General features: G+C 44.9%; 1 non-coding gene across 1 annotated transcript; it reads left to right on the top strand.

Moving 5' to 3' along the window:
* Positions 1 to 14540: 14540 nt before the first annotated feature.
* LOC123456336 lies at positions 14541 to 14646 on the top strand. The gene has a single exon (XR_006634472.1). It is a non-coding gene; the product is annotated as a U6 spliceosomal RNA (small nuclear RNA).
* The last annotated feature ends 1501 nt before the right edge of the window (positions 14647 to 16147 follow it).

The following is a 16147-nucleotide window of genomic DNA, read 5'->3' as shown; positions in this document are numbered from 1 at the left end:
GGCCTATTGTGAGTTGGTGGGGAGAGCATTTCACATTTAAAGCACAACAACGTGCATAGGGTTATAAATGTCTTCATGTGCCACTCAACCAAAGACTCCATCCATGATCCTTTAGTCCCCAGCTGAGGACTGTATGCCTCAATTCTTCTGGACTCCTTGTTGCACGTTGTCTTGGTAACCACTCCCCAGTTCCCTCTGTGGTCCCACGTGTTTCTGCTCAGGTCTTCACACCTGCAGCCCTTCCCCCTTGGCGCCTCCTGTCCCATGGTTCCGGTGTCCCTGAATGAGCCTGCTGCGGGTCCTCCTGTTTCAGGGGGTTCTCGTCCCCTTCGTGGCTTCGGCACCCTTTCTAGCCAGGCCATAGCCCCGTGTCCCCCAGCACCCTCCCCGGCCATAGTCCACATGTCAGCCTGTCCCACAGGGTTGACCCAGAGAGTCACCCAACACAAGTGATTCTCCAAATCCAAGTCACCCACTCTCTCCAATCGCAGATCCTGTATTGCTGGGCTGTTACGTTAGGACCTGAGACAAGGCAGCTGTCCAGGTGAGGAAAGCCGGAGCCCTCCCGCACTTCCGCCGTCCCCGCACGCATTCTGCCGGCCCACAGCCCTGTTGTTCCTTGCTGTCGATTTTCCATTGCCGCCTCCCTGGCAGCCACCTCTAACATGGGCCACCATGTACCTCACGTGGGTGTCGGCCAGGGCGTCCTGTGTAGCCTACACTTCCTCCAGTTCGAGGGAAGCATGTGCTTTCCTTCTGTGACTTAATGTGACCTTCCACTCACCATCCTTTTCTTTGTGATCTTAGCTCAGTACTCCTAAAATCTCTAGGAGCCAGGAGCTATTGAACAGCTGCCTGGACTCTTCCGGGGATCCCCGGGGACCCACGAGAAGCCAGATGCACGAGGTGAAGCACACATCCGGAGTGGCTCTGCAGTGGTGGGACGCCCCGGCTCATGCTCACTACCTCTACCTGCCTGTGTCCTTCTCTCTCTACCTGTCTCTCAAATAAATAAACGATATTAGTCCTAAACATAATTTTCATACCTGTGTACTATTCCATCACATGGAGGCCCAGTTATTATCATTGACCAATTGCAGTTCTAGAGACACATCAGTGCTTAGATGAGGTATTTTGCTATTTTATCTAACACTTAAATTATATGAACATAATATCCGGGTGTGGTGGCGCACACCTTTAATCCCAGCACTCAGGAGGCAGAGGTAGAAGGATCGCCATGAGTTCAAGGCCACCCTGAAATGACAGAGTTAATTCCAGGTCAGCCTGGACCAGAGTGAGACCCTACCTCGAAAAACCAAAAAATAAAAAAAGAAAAAAAATTATATGAACATAATTTCCTTGGAGTGAATTTGCAAAGCAGATGCACTAGGCCAAAGTTCCGAAATGTTTTGGATTTTCTCGTGCCTGTGCATCCCAGATGGCTTCTGAGACGGCTGCACAGTGGAGGAAAAGCCAAGCTTCCCTCTCATCGCTCCCTCTCTTCCCTCTCCACAAATAAAACGCGCCCCACTATGACCCCAGCAAGATGGGAGCAGTCCTGCCGCTGGCCTATGCCCTTGCTGTCTTTCTACTGGGTTTGGTTTCACCACTTTTAATAAACGTTATGGAATTCCCCCAACATATAACTGACTGCTGCTCCCACAATGCAAAAACCACACCCCCATGGGAAATCCCCGCAACCACACTGAGGAGCATTCCCAGTGGAATGGGGGCAGGGTCAAGGGACAAGAGAGTACCAACACATGATGTAGCCATATGAAATAAGTTGTTAATAATAGTAATAGTAAGAAAAAACATTTTTCTAAAATTGTATTTATTTATTTGAGAGTGAGAGACAGAGAGACAAAGAGGGAGGAGAGAGAGAGAGAGAGAGAGAGAGAGAGAGAGAGAGAGAGGGGGAGAGACACACAGACAGAGAGACAGAGAAAGAGAGAGAGAGAGAATGGGTGCACCAGGGCCTCCAACCACTGCAAATGAACTCCAGATGCATGCGCCCCCTTGCGCATCTGGCTAATGTGGGTCCTGAGGAGTTGAGCCTTGAACCAGGGTCTTTGGGCTTTACAGGCAAGTGCTTAGCCACTAAGCCATCTCTCCAGCCCAAGAAAAACATTTTTAAAAGTTATGGAATAATTTGGAAAGAAATTAGCATCAAACATGGGAAGAAAATTTGCTTTGAGACTTTTGTTCTCCTGCTTCTTTCTTTGCACAAAAGAAAAGACTTGTTTTGAGTAAAATTATTTCTAGAATATTTTAGAACTTTGTATGGTTCTATATTGGTGAGGAAGCCTGGTTATTGTCAGATATCTACCATTCTTCCAGTCTCTTTTTCTCTATTAGGAAACTAACAAAGTATTGCAATATTACCCTGCCACCTAGGGGTGCAGCCAAAGAAACTTATATATGTCCAACGAGGACAGCTGAGCGTGGAGCCAACCTACAAAAATTCTGTCACTAAAGCTCATAAATATCACTAATTACTGTATAGCCATACTTTGTTATCTCTTTCATACTACCATACTCTTAAAACAAAACGAGAAGTGTGTGGTGGATTGGCCTGGTGGTCGGATGTGTGTTCTTGGCCTTACTGTATCATTTCTCATTTTTGCAGCTTCCAGCCCTCAGGGGACAAAAACCTCTCTTTCAAGCACACAATGGCATGTGCTTTTTTCTTTCTCATATTGCTTGTAGAGTGTAAAGTGCTTTGGAGGCGGACAGCCAACCTAAAAGCAGGAGAAATAGCTTGGCCGATTAATCAATGTCCCGATCACTGCATGGTTGAAAGTGTTGGTAAACTTCCACTGCACTGATGGCTCTTTAGGCAACACCTGACGTTCTTCCTTGTCCTGCAAAACAAGGTTTATCTGAGGAAGCCCAACTCTGTAAGAAAAGTTAATCCATCACATGGGATTGTCTAAATCGAGAATAATTTTACAGAACACAAGAAGCAAGGCCAGGGGCTGGAGAGATGACTTAGCAGTTAAGGCACTTGCCTGCAAAGCCTAAGGACCCTGGCTCGATTCCCTAGTACCCATGTAAGCCAGATGCACAAAGTGGTGCATGCGTCAGGAGTTTGTTTGCAGTGGCTGGAGGCCCTGGAGCACCAATTCATTCCCTCTCGCTTTCTCTTACAAATAAATAAATAAATTTATTTTTTTTTTTAAATCAAAAGAAGTAAAACCATGTTAATCCAATCCCATGCCCACAGTTACTGCCTGATGGATGGTGAATTGTCCTCTGGTCACAGAAAGGTATGGCTCTGGGTAACAAGCTTAGCAGAATCAGGACTGTCTATCCCAAGTGGCAGGGATCTGCCCCTTCCCTTTCGTATTTCTTGCTCTCAGGCAGTGAGAGGAGCTGAAAGATATAAGGAGTCAGGGTTTTCCTAGCTTGGGGCTTTTCTTCATCGTGACAGGCCTTTGTTCCCTGTGCACAGAGAGTCCTAATTACCCATCTCCGCGTCAGGGCTGTGGAGGAGCCGTGCAAATGCCAGGCGCCTTTCCTTCTCTGTAATGACCTGTCTCTTTCTGCCTCCCTCCCAAGAAGGGCGGGGGCTCTCTCTGCTCCCTCGCCCTCTATTCTTACCAGATTTCCTGCAGAGTGCCTTGCTGTGTAGAGGGCAGAGGAAGATGAGGGCGGTGAATCGGCCGTACACTCCTTGCACGCGCAGTCCAAGCCCAGATCTGGGAGGGTGCTATGGACCACCCTGCCTATCTGATGGCGCCTTCACCCTGGGCCAGCATGATATTGTTCAAAGGGCAAATATGCTCCCCGCCACTCATCGGAACCAATGTGAGAGACTCACTCCAGTGGAGACGTGCACAGGAGTTTGATTTCTGCCTCTTAATTAGGGTGTTATGCTAATTGTACTTTAAGGACAAAGTTGTCTTACAGCCAGGGTTTAGTCGAGGCACAGTTGATGGGCCTATTAGGGACATCACAGACAGGCGCTCTGGTGGCCTCTCTGTGAGATCTTTCACTGCTATCATTTGAACTGCTGGCCTGCCCCTCCCTGTCATCAGCCCAAGGAGGCTTCTTCTTTGAGGAGAATCAAATCATTGACATCTGTGGGAATGACACAGAGACATTCTCCATGACTCTCATACACTTTAACACAAAAGAGAACTTGAGAGAAATTTTGAAACTGTAGTGTTTGCCATAAAGCCTCCATCTGTTAAGGAAAACCTCTAGGCAGTAAGTAGCAACTAATTTTAGAGAGAAAGTATATACAAATTATGTAAAATTAATAGAAATTAACTGGGCCAAGCCTGACATTTGTCTATATACAAACATGTTTTCTGTCCTGTGTCTTTATTAGTGGATAATTGATTAGATATTTTTAAATAGGATGTAATGGTTTTGACATTAGAGACCTACATGTATGTTAAGCAAACATAATTTCTTGGCAGTTTTTTTAGGAAATATATTGCCATATGTTGTCACGTGCTCAAATTTTGTAATCCAACTTGGCATACTCAATTCCTTTCATAATACAGAGCTTGGGAGGTAGAGGTAGGAGGAGCACCATGAGTTCGAGGCCCCTGTGAGGCTACATAGTGAATTCCAGGTCAGTGTGGGCTAGCACAAAAAAGCACAATGATTTGATAGGAATTGTTTGAATGTCAGCCCAGTGATGAAGACTAATACATTTTTACTTCTCATAATAAACCTGGCTCAAACGAAGACAGACCCTCAGAGAGGGCAAGCAACTTGCCCAGGTTTACATGCCTCTGCAGCTAGAACTCAGATGTTATATTGATAGACTTAAAACTTTATTATTTATTTATTTATTTGACAGAGAAAGAGGGAGAAAGAGAGAGAGTGGACATACCAGGGCCCCTACCCACTGCAAATGAGCTCCAGATACATACACCACCACGTGCACCTGGCTTATGTGGGTCCTGGGAAATTGAATTTGGGTCCTTAGGCTTCACAGGCAAGCGCTTTAACAGCTAAACCATCTCTCCAGCCTAGAATTAAATCTTGACCCCTGAGAAGTGTCTTGACTCTTCATCATGGCTGTGAGCTGGCAACTGTCTTTGGTCCGTGTGTTCATGTGCATGCGTGTATGAGCATGAGGGTTTTTCTCATGTGTATCTAATCCTAACACTTCTAAATAAAATACTCTTCAGTTAAGTATAAGCTTGAGACATTCAGGGACTGTGGGTCCATGTATGGATGACATGTATATGGCTGCCAGCATGCTATTATTCAAGGACTCTTGGAGAAAACCTCTCTAATTTTTGTTTCATCTCATCTGCTATCCATGTTACAGCTGTTCTTTATTTTTATTTATTTGAGAGAGAGAGAAAGAGGGAAGGGGAGAGAGAAAATAGGTGTGCCAAGGCCCCCAGCCACTGCAAATGAACTCCAGACACATGGGCTACCATGTGCATCTGGCTTACGTGGGACCTGGGGAATAGAACCTGGTTCCTTTGGCTTTGCAGGCAAAAGCCTTAACAGCTAAGCCGTCCCTCCAGCCCGACAGCAGTTTTTGTAATTTACTACGCGCTCTTCCTGGCTTAGGAACACGGGATCACTTTGCTCACAGACTGCATTCCAGGAAGCCCTCTGCTTCCTAGCTCAGTGAGCACCCAGTGGGCACTAGACAAGCACTCGCTGGATGTAAGGAAGTTGACTTTTCTGGCAGCGCCTTCTGCTTCTTTGTCATCTGGAAATGCAGTCGAAGGGAAGCCTGGTTTTCCAGGCTTGGTGTTAGTACGACTTCTGGACCATCTGCAATGATCAGTTAAATTCACATTCAAACTTTTTCCCAAGTGCTTTACATGCAGGAGAGAGACAGCCAGGCTCAAAGGGGAATTTTGGGAAACTTGAAAGACCTAGGGTGTCTTGAGCAAACAGATAATGTGGCATAGAATGAACCATCTTTGAATTATGCTTGAAGAGACATGCTTTGAGGGTGACTCATGACTTCAGGTATAGAGAAGTCACACACAAAGTGGGAATCACCGACCACATGGCCGTTATGGAGAGGCCAGCATTTCCTGGCCCTGCATGAGTGGAGGCGGGGGTGGGAAAGGGGACTTTTCTTACTTTATCTGCAGTCATTAGACCCTGCAGTGCACAGATGAAAATCACCAGTGCTCGCTTTAAACGCAGCCTTTCATGGGGACAAAACAGCAAGGAAAGGGCAGACAGTATCTGGTGATGTCAACGGCTGTGATTAACCAGATAAAGCTGGTCCCAGACCTTATTAGTCCAGGCTTGTCTTTTGGCACATCTCAGCCCTGAGCGTAAGAAAGGGTGAACCCTTCTCACCTCTGTTTGATTTCCAAGTCAAGCAAGGCTTGTGTGTAAGCCCTCTGGCATCAGCTTGAGGTGCACGGGCCTCTGTCTACACCGTGAGTTAAAACACGACCGGTCTTTAAATTGATTGGGCTGCTGGAATAGGGGAGTGAGTGAGTGAGTGTGTGTGAGTGTGTGTGTGTGTGTGAGTGTGTGTGTGTGTGTGCTCATCAAGCTGTACCTGGGCATTAGTGCCACGAGACCCTGGCATCTAGCACACCAGTAGACCCATATAGAACTGTGCACTTTACTTTCAAAATAACGCCGACAAACGCAAAAGCACAAAGAAGAAAAGCACAACAATGATAAAGGAGCAGGAACTCCTTATTTACGAGAAAGAGTGGAAAAACAAACGCAGATAACGGTGAGCTATTTTGTCTGCCTTGTGTAGGATTTTGGGGGAATTCTAAATGAAGATCTTGGCAGAGGGACACAGAGTGGGAAAAAGAAACAGGGAAAGGAATGCAAGGCTGAATGAGAAAGTGAAAAGAGAGAAATAGAAAGCTAGAGTGGCATTTGATTAGATAAAACAGCTCATCTCAGACTACGATGTACAAGGTAGAGAGCACGCTGCCGGAGGAGCCATTCTGAAACGCTGCAGTGAAACTGCGGGTTTACTCTGCGAAACCCCAGCTCAAGGATGAGCGCGTGGTCCATGTGAGCCCAGCACATGTGGGAGTGTGAGCAATCTAATAGGATTTGTGATCTTTGCAGGGTAGATCTGATGGGAACACTCAAACCACAGCGTGGGCTTCTCTCCCCTGTCTTTGCCTCCACACCTAGCTGTGGAGGAGAACCACTTGACAATCTGACTCCGGGAACAGGGCGAGAGTGGCCTGATGCCTGCGGCCGTGGGCGGCTGAGAAAACCCCTGCTTGCTTCCGAGTGCGAGGCTGGGCCAGCCTAAGCACGTGGTCACCAAACAATGCCATTATCCGTAAGCTGACTTTTGTTTTCCAAAGAGCTTTACCTCTTACATCTTTCCAGATTCCTTCCTGTGAACTGCCTTGGGTACAAACTGGATTTTGCCAAGCAAGTACCAAGTGCTTCTGTGACAAGGCTGGTGACCAGTTTCCTCACGGTGGGTAAGAAAGGAGTTACGTGTGTGGTAGCAATGCTAGGGATTCGAATTGCAAATTGGTGCTTTGGATATAATATGAATTGTATTAGATATTATGTGTTTTATATTATTTGGTTTGCAATGTGGAAGTGTGTGTGTGTGTGTGTGTGTGTGTGTGTGTGTGTGTGTGTGTGACAGTTTTTGAAAGATAAGAGGTTCCATTCCTTATAACTCAGAGACAGTGTATTATTATAATTTGGAAAATTCCTGATATTCTGATATATCTATTAAAATAAAAACCTACCACTCATTGCAAATAATAAAATAATTAAGAGAGAGAACATGTTTTGTTTCGCAGGTAACGGGAATAAAAGGGCATCACTAAACTCTTACCATTTTTCTTTTTGTTTTTTTTTTTTGTCAAGTAAAATTTAAACATTTGGTTTAGAATAAAGATAATGAATGTGAGAACGTTTCTAATTAGTGTCAAATGCCCCCTTTATAAGAAAGAGTACTTCCTTAAATAGCCCATGCAGAGAGCTCATTTTTATCGTGAATGTAAACAAACATTTCATGTTGCAATGTTTTTCAGAAAGCAGTTTCACAGGAAATGTTTTTCTTGCCCAGAAATGCTGGGGGCAGGCTTTGAGCTACTGGCTCTTGCGAGCTCTCTGCCTTTCAGAAGGAGGCTCAAGGCTCGGGAGATTTCCCAGCCATTGGACCCCCCCCTTGGGTATGGTGTTTTGTTTCCCTAGTTACCGTCCTAAACGTGGCTCCAAATACCTGCTCTGACTTCAAACTTCCTCCTTACTGCCATTTCTTCAGAACTCCAAGAATCCAGAAACTCTCCTCCCCTGCCTGAGCTGGTATTTTTAGAAAGTCTCCTCTCCCCAGTCAGGGCTGGGCCTTAATGACGCCTGTCCACTCTCCATGTGTGAAACCATTGCAAGCCTCAGTGGCAGTCCATCACCACGGACAAGGAGCACTGACTTAACTTTCTTGTGCCCAGCTGAGGACCAGATGACCTAATGGCAGGGATTAAAAACAAAAAAAGGTGTGAAGCAGTTTTTCAAACCTGAACTCTAAAAACCACAAAGGAGCCGGAGATGGTGGCAGATTGGGTACATCTGACTCTGTCAATAGCAAATCCAGCATTTTAGAGCCAGAATGGCCACTGAGTCACCCAGAGGCCACGGGAGTAGACGGTGGGCTGGCAGGGCCGGACTGGGCATGAGTGCCCTTCGCGAGTATGAGGCGGGAGGCTGGGGCCCTTTCAGTCAGGCTTTTGCACTCATCCATCAGACACATTTTGACAGCTGACATAATTACACTCTGCCTCATTATTTACGGCCGCATCCCCAGACAACGTGAGCAAAGCTCACCCAAGTTGTCCTCCGTCTGCTGAGAAGGAAAACCGGCCGCCTCAGCACTTTCTTTCGACCACTTTGGTTAATTGCTCAGTAGCAGGGGAGAGACTGAGCTCAAGGTGACCCACCGTCAAGACCAGAGGCCAAGCTCGCACACCTTCGGAAACCATCCGTGTGGCTGTGACAGGCGACCAGGCCAGCTCCTGGGTCTGGTTGTCATACAACTGAGGTGAGCACAGAAAAACCCTCTTCCTCCCAGGGAGCCAGCTCAGGAATCCTGCAGGCCGCGACCCCCTGGAGGCCTTGGGTGGCCCTGAACAAAGGCGGCTGCAGAGCCTTAGCCTCCGCGCCTCCGACAGCAGCAGGTGGCAGCATTGGCCAGGCCTTGGCCGGCCTGCACGCAGAGGGACCCAGCTAGCCCGCAGGAAGTTTGCCTGTGGAGGGGACTTGGCCCTTTTATGAACTTCTTGTCACCTCGTCTGGGGTCCACTGTTGGCTCCCATTACTGAATCTAATAATTAGTGTCACTGGAGCTTGGAGATGGCCTGTCTGAATTAGTGTCCATGGGCTCTTTTGACAGTGTGACTCAGCCTGAATTCTTTCACCTTGAATTTGCCACAGTGGAGCCCTTGAGATGACTGACATTCTGACATGTCTTACAGCTTAAAAAAAAAAAAAAGTAAGATTAACCCAAAACAAATGGTGACATGGAGTGGGAGTGGAAAGATGGATAAATAATAGCCAGTGATGTATAATGCTTTTGTCAATAATAGTAATGTGAAAATATGATAAGCCCTATCAGTTTTAGAATAAGATGTGCCTCTTGGTCTCTCGTTCTCTCTCTCTCTCTCTCTCTCTTTCTCTCGGTTGACACAAAAGATACTTAGCTCCAGCCTTTTCTGTGATTTAGAGTAATGCTGAACACACAGAAATGACCATCACCTGGCCGGCTGGGTTCCACTTCCTGTTATGAAGAAGAGGACTAACCAGCACCAAAACTTTGCTGAAACAAACAGGTTCTGGGCACCTCAGGGGCACAGCGGGAGAACAGGGAGGGCTAACCCCAGTCCAGTGACCCAGAAACTGAGCCCCAGGCAGAGGCAAGCACTGTGGATGAGGAGAGGGTGTGCCTGGGCCAGCGTCTCTCACCTGGAGGGAAGCAGGAAGTTGGCATACGGCAGATGCTGTGTGCAGGCTGCTGGCTGTTCTTTTAGCTGCCACCAATTAGGCTTTGGTACCTCACTACTTTGTGACTTAGAACGCTCCTATTCTGTCATTGTGTTTGCTCCTTTGTGAATATACACAGAGGACGTTTATAGTTCTGATTAAATCTCTTCCTGACTTGATAGCCCAGCCATGTACCCACATTCCCTCTCTCTCCTTGGATGCATGTGCATTCTCTCTCTCTCTCTCTTTCTCTCTCTCTCTTTCTCACACACACGCACCTCTTTGCCCTCTCTGTCTGAGTAAATTAGTAGTGATTGCTCATATATGCTTAGATGCAGCAGTCCTCAAGGAAAGTCCTTCCATTAGGGGCCCATCCAGCTGCCACAGTGGAGGCCAAAAGTGACACGTGGCGTGGTAGATGCAAGTTCTGTTTTAAATGATGCCTGGGCAAAGCTCCAGCATTCATTAAGCTAGGCAGAGTCTCATTAAATGTGCAGATTGACAGTCAGAAGTAACTGTCACCTGTGGCTGCCTCCAGTCCCCTACCCAATAGTATGTTTTGGCACAGGTGATATATTTAGAATAAATTGTGTCTGTGACTATCCAGTGGTTGGTTGATATTTGCTTCATAGGGAAACAGCAGAATGGCTTTCACCCTTCCCTGTTCCACTGGGAGGAGTTACCACCAACAGGAAGGTAGTCATTAAGAGTTCCACTTTGGGTCAGAATAATAAATGACATGGGCCATCCTACCTGAGATGTGCTTAGATATCCATTGCAGCGTTTCATTCCTTAGCGTTTAATTCATGTGTGTTCATTTCTTTTTGCTGCATCCAAAAAGTCCTTTGTGGAAATTTTTTCTTAATATCACTGTGGGGGAAGGGTCAAAAAACGAGCATCCCTTCATGCTTGAAAAAGTGACTCAATGAAGGGAAAGGACACACTCATTACAAAAATACCATTTCTCGAAGATCTAAGGCCCCTAGGTGACACTGTTTTGCATCTTAACATAAAATATGTAATGCAAAACCTTCTGGTATTAACAGATAGCGCCAGGGTACACTGCCCTGGATAGTTTGCAAAGATGCAAGATAGCCATGCCTTGGGAACTGCAAAGAAAATATTTCTCCATACGTACAGGAGCCTGACAATCACTGAACAGACATTCTGGAAGGGTCTGCCAATGTGCAATGGCATCTCAAGGCAACAGCAATTTCCTGAATTAAAAAAAAAAATAAGCGTGTACAGATGGTTAGGTGTGTGCATTTGCATACTCAAAAATGTATGTGAGAAAAACTCTTCAGAAGAGAGAACACCTGGAGGTCCCACGCGCCACCTGGAGATCTGTTACTGAGGAAAGGTTTGTGCCACTCTGTGCCCTGTGATGGTTCACGTTCTTGGATGGATTCTTCATTAAAAGAAGCTGAGAGGGGCCCTCCTCTCTGTGCCAGGCGCCCTTCCTTTCATGGCTCTGCTTTCTACAGAGAGCATTTCAACTGACAACGTGCTGATCCTCGGCTCACAGCCTCTCCTTGCTCTCTGTCAGGAGCTTAGCTCGCTCTCTTAAGGTAGATCCTCCAAGGCCCCCGGAGCGACGGTGAATTTGAAAGCGCTTTGTCTGAGAAGCATTTTCTCATTCTTTTTTCTCATTCCCTCACAGGAAGAAGTTATTTCAGAAGGTTGCTTTGTGCCCTTGTGTATAGAGAGAGAGAGCTGCAGAGGGAGATACAGAGACAAATAGAGACGTGCGGCCTGCCGAGCCGCTGCTAGTGTCACACGCTCTCTGATTTGCATGTCTGTTTCTGTCTCACTGTCCCCCAGGGCAGGTAGAAGGATTCTAGAGCTCTTTTTTTTGTATATCACTGACTATCCTTGTCAAGTGCTTTAAAAAAATGATTAGTGATTTTTGAAAATTCAGTCCCCTTTGCCTTGGATCTTCCAATTGCACTGGAACCGTTTTTTTGAGTCTAGTTGAGGCCAGAGGAAGTTTTGCAACCTCAGACCCACAGCGTCTTCTTCAGGGGCTGGGCATGACTTTGCAAGTCAAGTTAAGATCAAAAACAACAGGCTCATCTAGCTATCTTACCCACTTTGGCTTCATATTGTATGAAAGGACCCAGAATATCCAAAAGTATGTATGACAAGGGAACTTGGCAAAAATAATTATTTAGAAGGATGTGATGAAAACCAGAAAAAAATCCTCCAGCTTGATTCAAAAGGTTCTGGAAAAATAAATCTGCCTCGAGAAGTGGTCAGGGCTCTGTACACATGATGGATTTTCTTTGGAACGTAGTGCACAAGGAAAAGCTGAGAAGGAAATTAAACATATTTTATGGGGAGTCTCATTGAACACTGAGATTTTTTTTTGTATTGAATTGGCATATGTGGTACTGACGTTGTTGGTTAGTGAACGGTGTTTTCTTTATAAAACAATGCCTTCCCATTGAGAAAATAAGCAATACATTTGTTATATATTTTGTTTTTATTTATGAGAGAGACAGAGTGACTAAACAGGTGCATCAAGTCCTCTTGCCACTGCAAAAGAACTCCATACACATGCACCACCATGTGCATCTGGCTTCTGTGGGTATCGGAGAATTGAACCTGGGTCCTTAGGCTTCACATGAAGTGCCTTAACTGCTAAGCTGCCTCTGCAGCTCCAACACCATCTTTTAAATAACCTATATGCAAAAGTAGCAGTATCATGCCAGAATGAAATAGGCTTTTACTTTTAAATGAAGTTTAAAATGTTAATGTTTAATGCATATAGATAAAGTTATGCTTTGAGGGAAAATTACAACAGAAAAGATTAATATTAAAAATAAGGGAGGGGCAAGAGAGATGGCTTAGCAGTTAAGCATTTGCCTGTGAAGACTGAGGACCCGAGTTCGAGGCTCAATTCCCCAGGACCCACGTTAGGCAGATGCACAAGGGGGTGCACGTGTCTGGAGTTCAGTTGCAGTGGCTGGAGGCTCTGGGTTGCCCATTCTCTCTCTCTCTTTCTCTGCCTCTTTCTCTCTCTGTCTGTCACTCTCAAATAAATAAAAATAAAAAAAAAATAAGGGAAACTTCACCAAATGTATTGGCAAAACCATTACATGAAAATGGGAGAATGAAGGGCAATTAAATTTACATAAACAGAAGAGGAAAATAACAAAAAGTAAACAGAAAATAGGACTTGGTCATGAACTGGAGTGCACAGGTCCTTCCTCTCCATCATGGTGTCATCCACACGAGAGGAGCGGTTCTCCCTCTCCAGATTTATGCACTATCTTCATGAATTCCCACTGTTAGGGCAGCAAGTAGCCATTCCTGGTTGTACTAAGACACCCACCACCAACACAAATCAGACAAAAAGTGGAATCAAACCAGATCAGTTTTAAAAGATCAACAAAATTGATTAACCTTAAGCCATCCTCATCAGAGAAGAAAAAGAAAAGACACAGTATTGGGTCTTGCAAAATGGCTCAGTGGGTACGAGTGTTCACCGTGCACTCCTGAGAGCCTGGCGGGGAGTGCGTCCCTCAGAGCTCCATCCCCAGGCCCTTGTGAACTGTGGCTATGGCTGTGTGTGCCTGTGACCGCAGTCCTGGAGGAACCTAGAGAGAGGAGAACCTCTGGGCTTCACCCATCTGTCATCCAGTCTGACCAAAAATGCACATCTCTATTTCAAGGAACCCTAAGTGGTGAAAGGGAGAACCCAGTGTTCTTGTCTGCCCTGTGCACGTGTTCACACAGGGAACATGCACCTGTACACAGCACACACACTCCTGATAACACTCACTACACTCGTGAAAATAAAAAGAAAGAGCAAGACATCTTACCAATACCACAAATAAGGAAAATCCAGCTCTGGAGGTGACACAGGTATTTAGATTGTGATTAGGGCTCTTAGTAAATGTGTGCATCAAAACAGGAGGATAGAACGTAAACAGAAAGGCTTATTGATAGCTTCAAAATATCATGTTTTGTTGAAAAAAAACTGAAGCACCTATGCTGTATTATTTTACTAAATAAATTGCATTTATAGTTCTAAATAGCCCTACAGATAAAGTTCTGGACCCTGGTGACTTCCTTAGAAAATTCTATTAAAAAGTTATGAAAAGTAAATAAAAATAAAAAATAACAAAAGGGTGGCTGGAGGGATGGCTTAGCAACTAAGATGTTTGCCTGTAAAGGCAAAGGACTCAGATTCAATTCCCCAGGACCCACATAAGCCAGATGCACAGAGGGGAGCATATGTCTGGAGTTTATTTTCACTGGCTGGAGGCCCTGGCACACCCATTCTCTCTCTCCCTTTCTCTCTGTAAAATAAATAAATAAAAATAAAATAATATTTTTACAAAAGTTATGAAAAAGTAATATCATGTCTATATAACCTCCTTCAGAAAATGGAAAATAGTCTTGAGAGTACATACTGAATTCTTCCTGGTCAGTCTGGGCTAGAGCAAGACTCTGCCTCAAAAAAAAAAAAAAAAAAAAGAAGGAGAAAATCTCTCAATGTATTTTATGAGCTTGACACTATACTACTAAAAATCAAGACAACTATTAAAAGAAAATATAACACTCTGATAGTCCTCATGAATATGTAGCCACAAATTGTTTCAAATATAATTTAATCTGTGCTTGCCTAGGCAACACATATACTAAAATTGGAACAGTACAAAGAAGATTAGCATGGACCCGCATGAGGATGACATGCAAATTTGTGAAATCTTCCATAGTTTATATATATAATTTAATCTATCAAATCAAAGCAAGCAGTATGTAAAAAGGACAATAAATCAAAGGCTATAAGTCATCCCAGCATTTGTACATTAACAGTATAATTCTCTGCATCAATATAATAGAGAAGAAAAAGCCTTACATGCATAAAACACAGAAAAAACATTGACAAGTTCCAACAGCCAGCCGTGGTAGAAATTTAGCAAAATAAGAGAACTCAGTGGACTGGATATGGTCTCTCTGTGGGAAAGAAGCCAGCACTGTTACGAACGGTGAAAGACTGGAGTGTTCTCCCACTACGGAATAATGCATGATGTCCTCCTACTTCTGTCTTCATTATCCCCTTGCATTCCTGTTGCTTTCACAGCACACTGTCACTAGATAAATGGCTAAAACCAACCTGCATTTCCTCTCTTGTGTACCTGGGGTCAGGACTGAGACACCGGCTCACTGCCCAGAAGCGGGGTTGGGTGTGTCTGGCTCTGGATCCAAGGAGAGGCCCCTTCTCTGCTTGTGCAGCTTCTTGGCAGGTGGTAGTGGGGCCGAGGTTCTCCACAGGATACACAGAAAGAACTTTTAATATTTCTGTGCCATTTGATTAAGTCTGCCTGAATCATCTGTGTTAATCCTTTCCCTCAAGGTCCCCAATCTTGCTCTTTTTTTTGTGTCCTGCCTGAACTCACTATGGAGCTCTGTCTGACCTCCGATTCATGATGATGCTGCCTCGGCTTCCTGAGTGCTGAGATAATAGGCAATACTAACCCTGGCTTCAAAAAAATAATTTATTTACTTGCACGTGTGCACACCTGTGTAAACAAGCCTGTGTGCATATGTAGGTGCACCAGGGTCTCTTGCAGCTACAAATGAATGTCCACCTGACTTTTCAGGGGTGGCTAGGGGATTGAACCTGGACTGTCATGTTTTGCACTGTTAGCCTCTGGCCATCTCTGCAGCCCTCTTGGACCCCTTTGTAATTATATGCAAATTTCTGAGGACCACATGTCCACGGTTCTGGGGACAGCCTGCACATGGTTTTTGGGGTGCACTGGTAGAAGTGGCATTATGCTCACCACTGATCAGACATGCCTAATTTTAAAAGGAAGAAAGCAAACTGCCTCTGTTGACAGACTACAGGACTGTCTATTCAGAAGTTGAAAATACCTTCAGCGCAGCGTAAGACAGAGAATGTAATTCAGTAGTATTAATAGAGAACCCATCTACAGCACCAGGCAATTGTTTGTCCACACCAGCAGTGTATAATTGCACATTGTTTTAAACCAAGGTCCATTTTATAGAAAAATTTAAAATAAGGTTACTACTAAGATTTTTTTTTTCAAAACCATGATGCCTGAAAAGAGAAATCATTTAGTCTAATTTAAAATGGATTGATTTAGTTCTAAAGAAGATAGTAGTCATACATTGGAAGTCAAATTTTATTCAGTTGTCAATTCTTCTAATTTGATTTATAACTTGAACAAAATCCTAGCCCAACTATTAGCAGATG

Source organism: Jaculus jaculus, chromosome 20 (genome assembly GCF_020740685.1).
Source record: "Jaculus jaculus isolate mJacJac1 chromosome 20, mJacJac1.mat.Y.cur, whole genome shotgun sequence".
Lineage (NCBI taxonomy): Eukaryota > Metazoa > Chordata > Mammalia > Rodentia > Dipodidae > Jaculus > Jaculus jaculus.
This window is presented reverse-complemented; position numbering and strand designations above follow the sequence as displayed.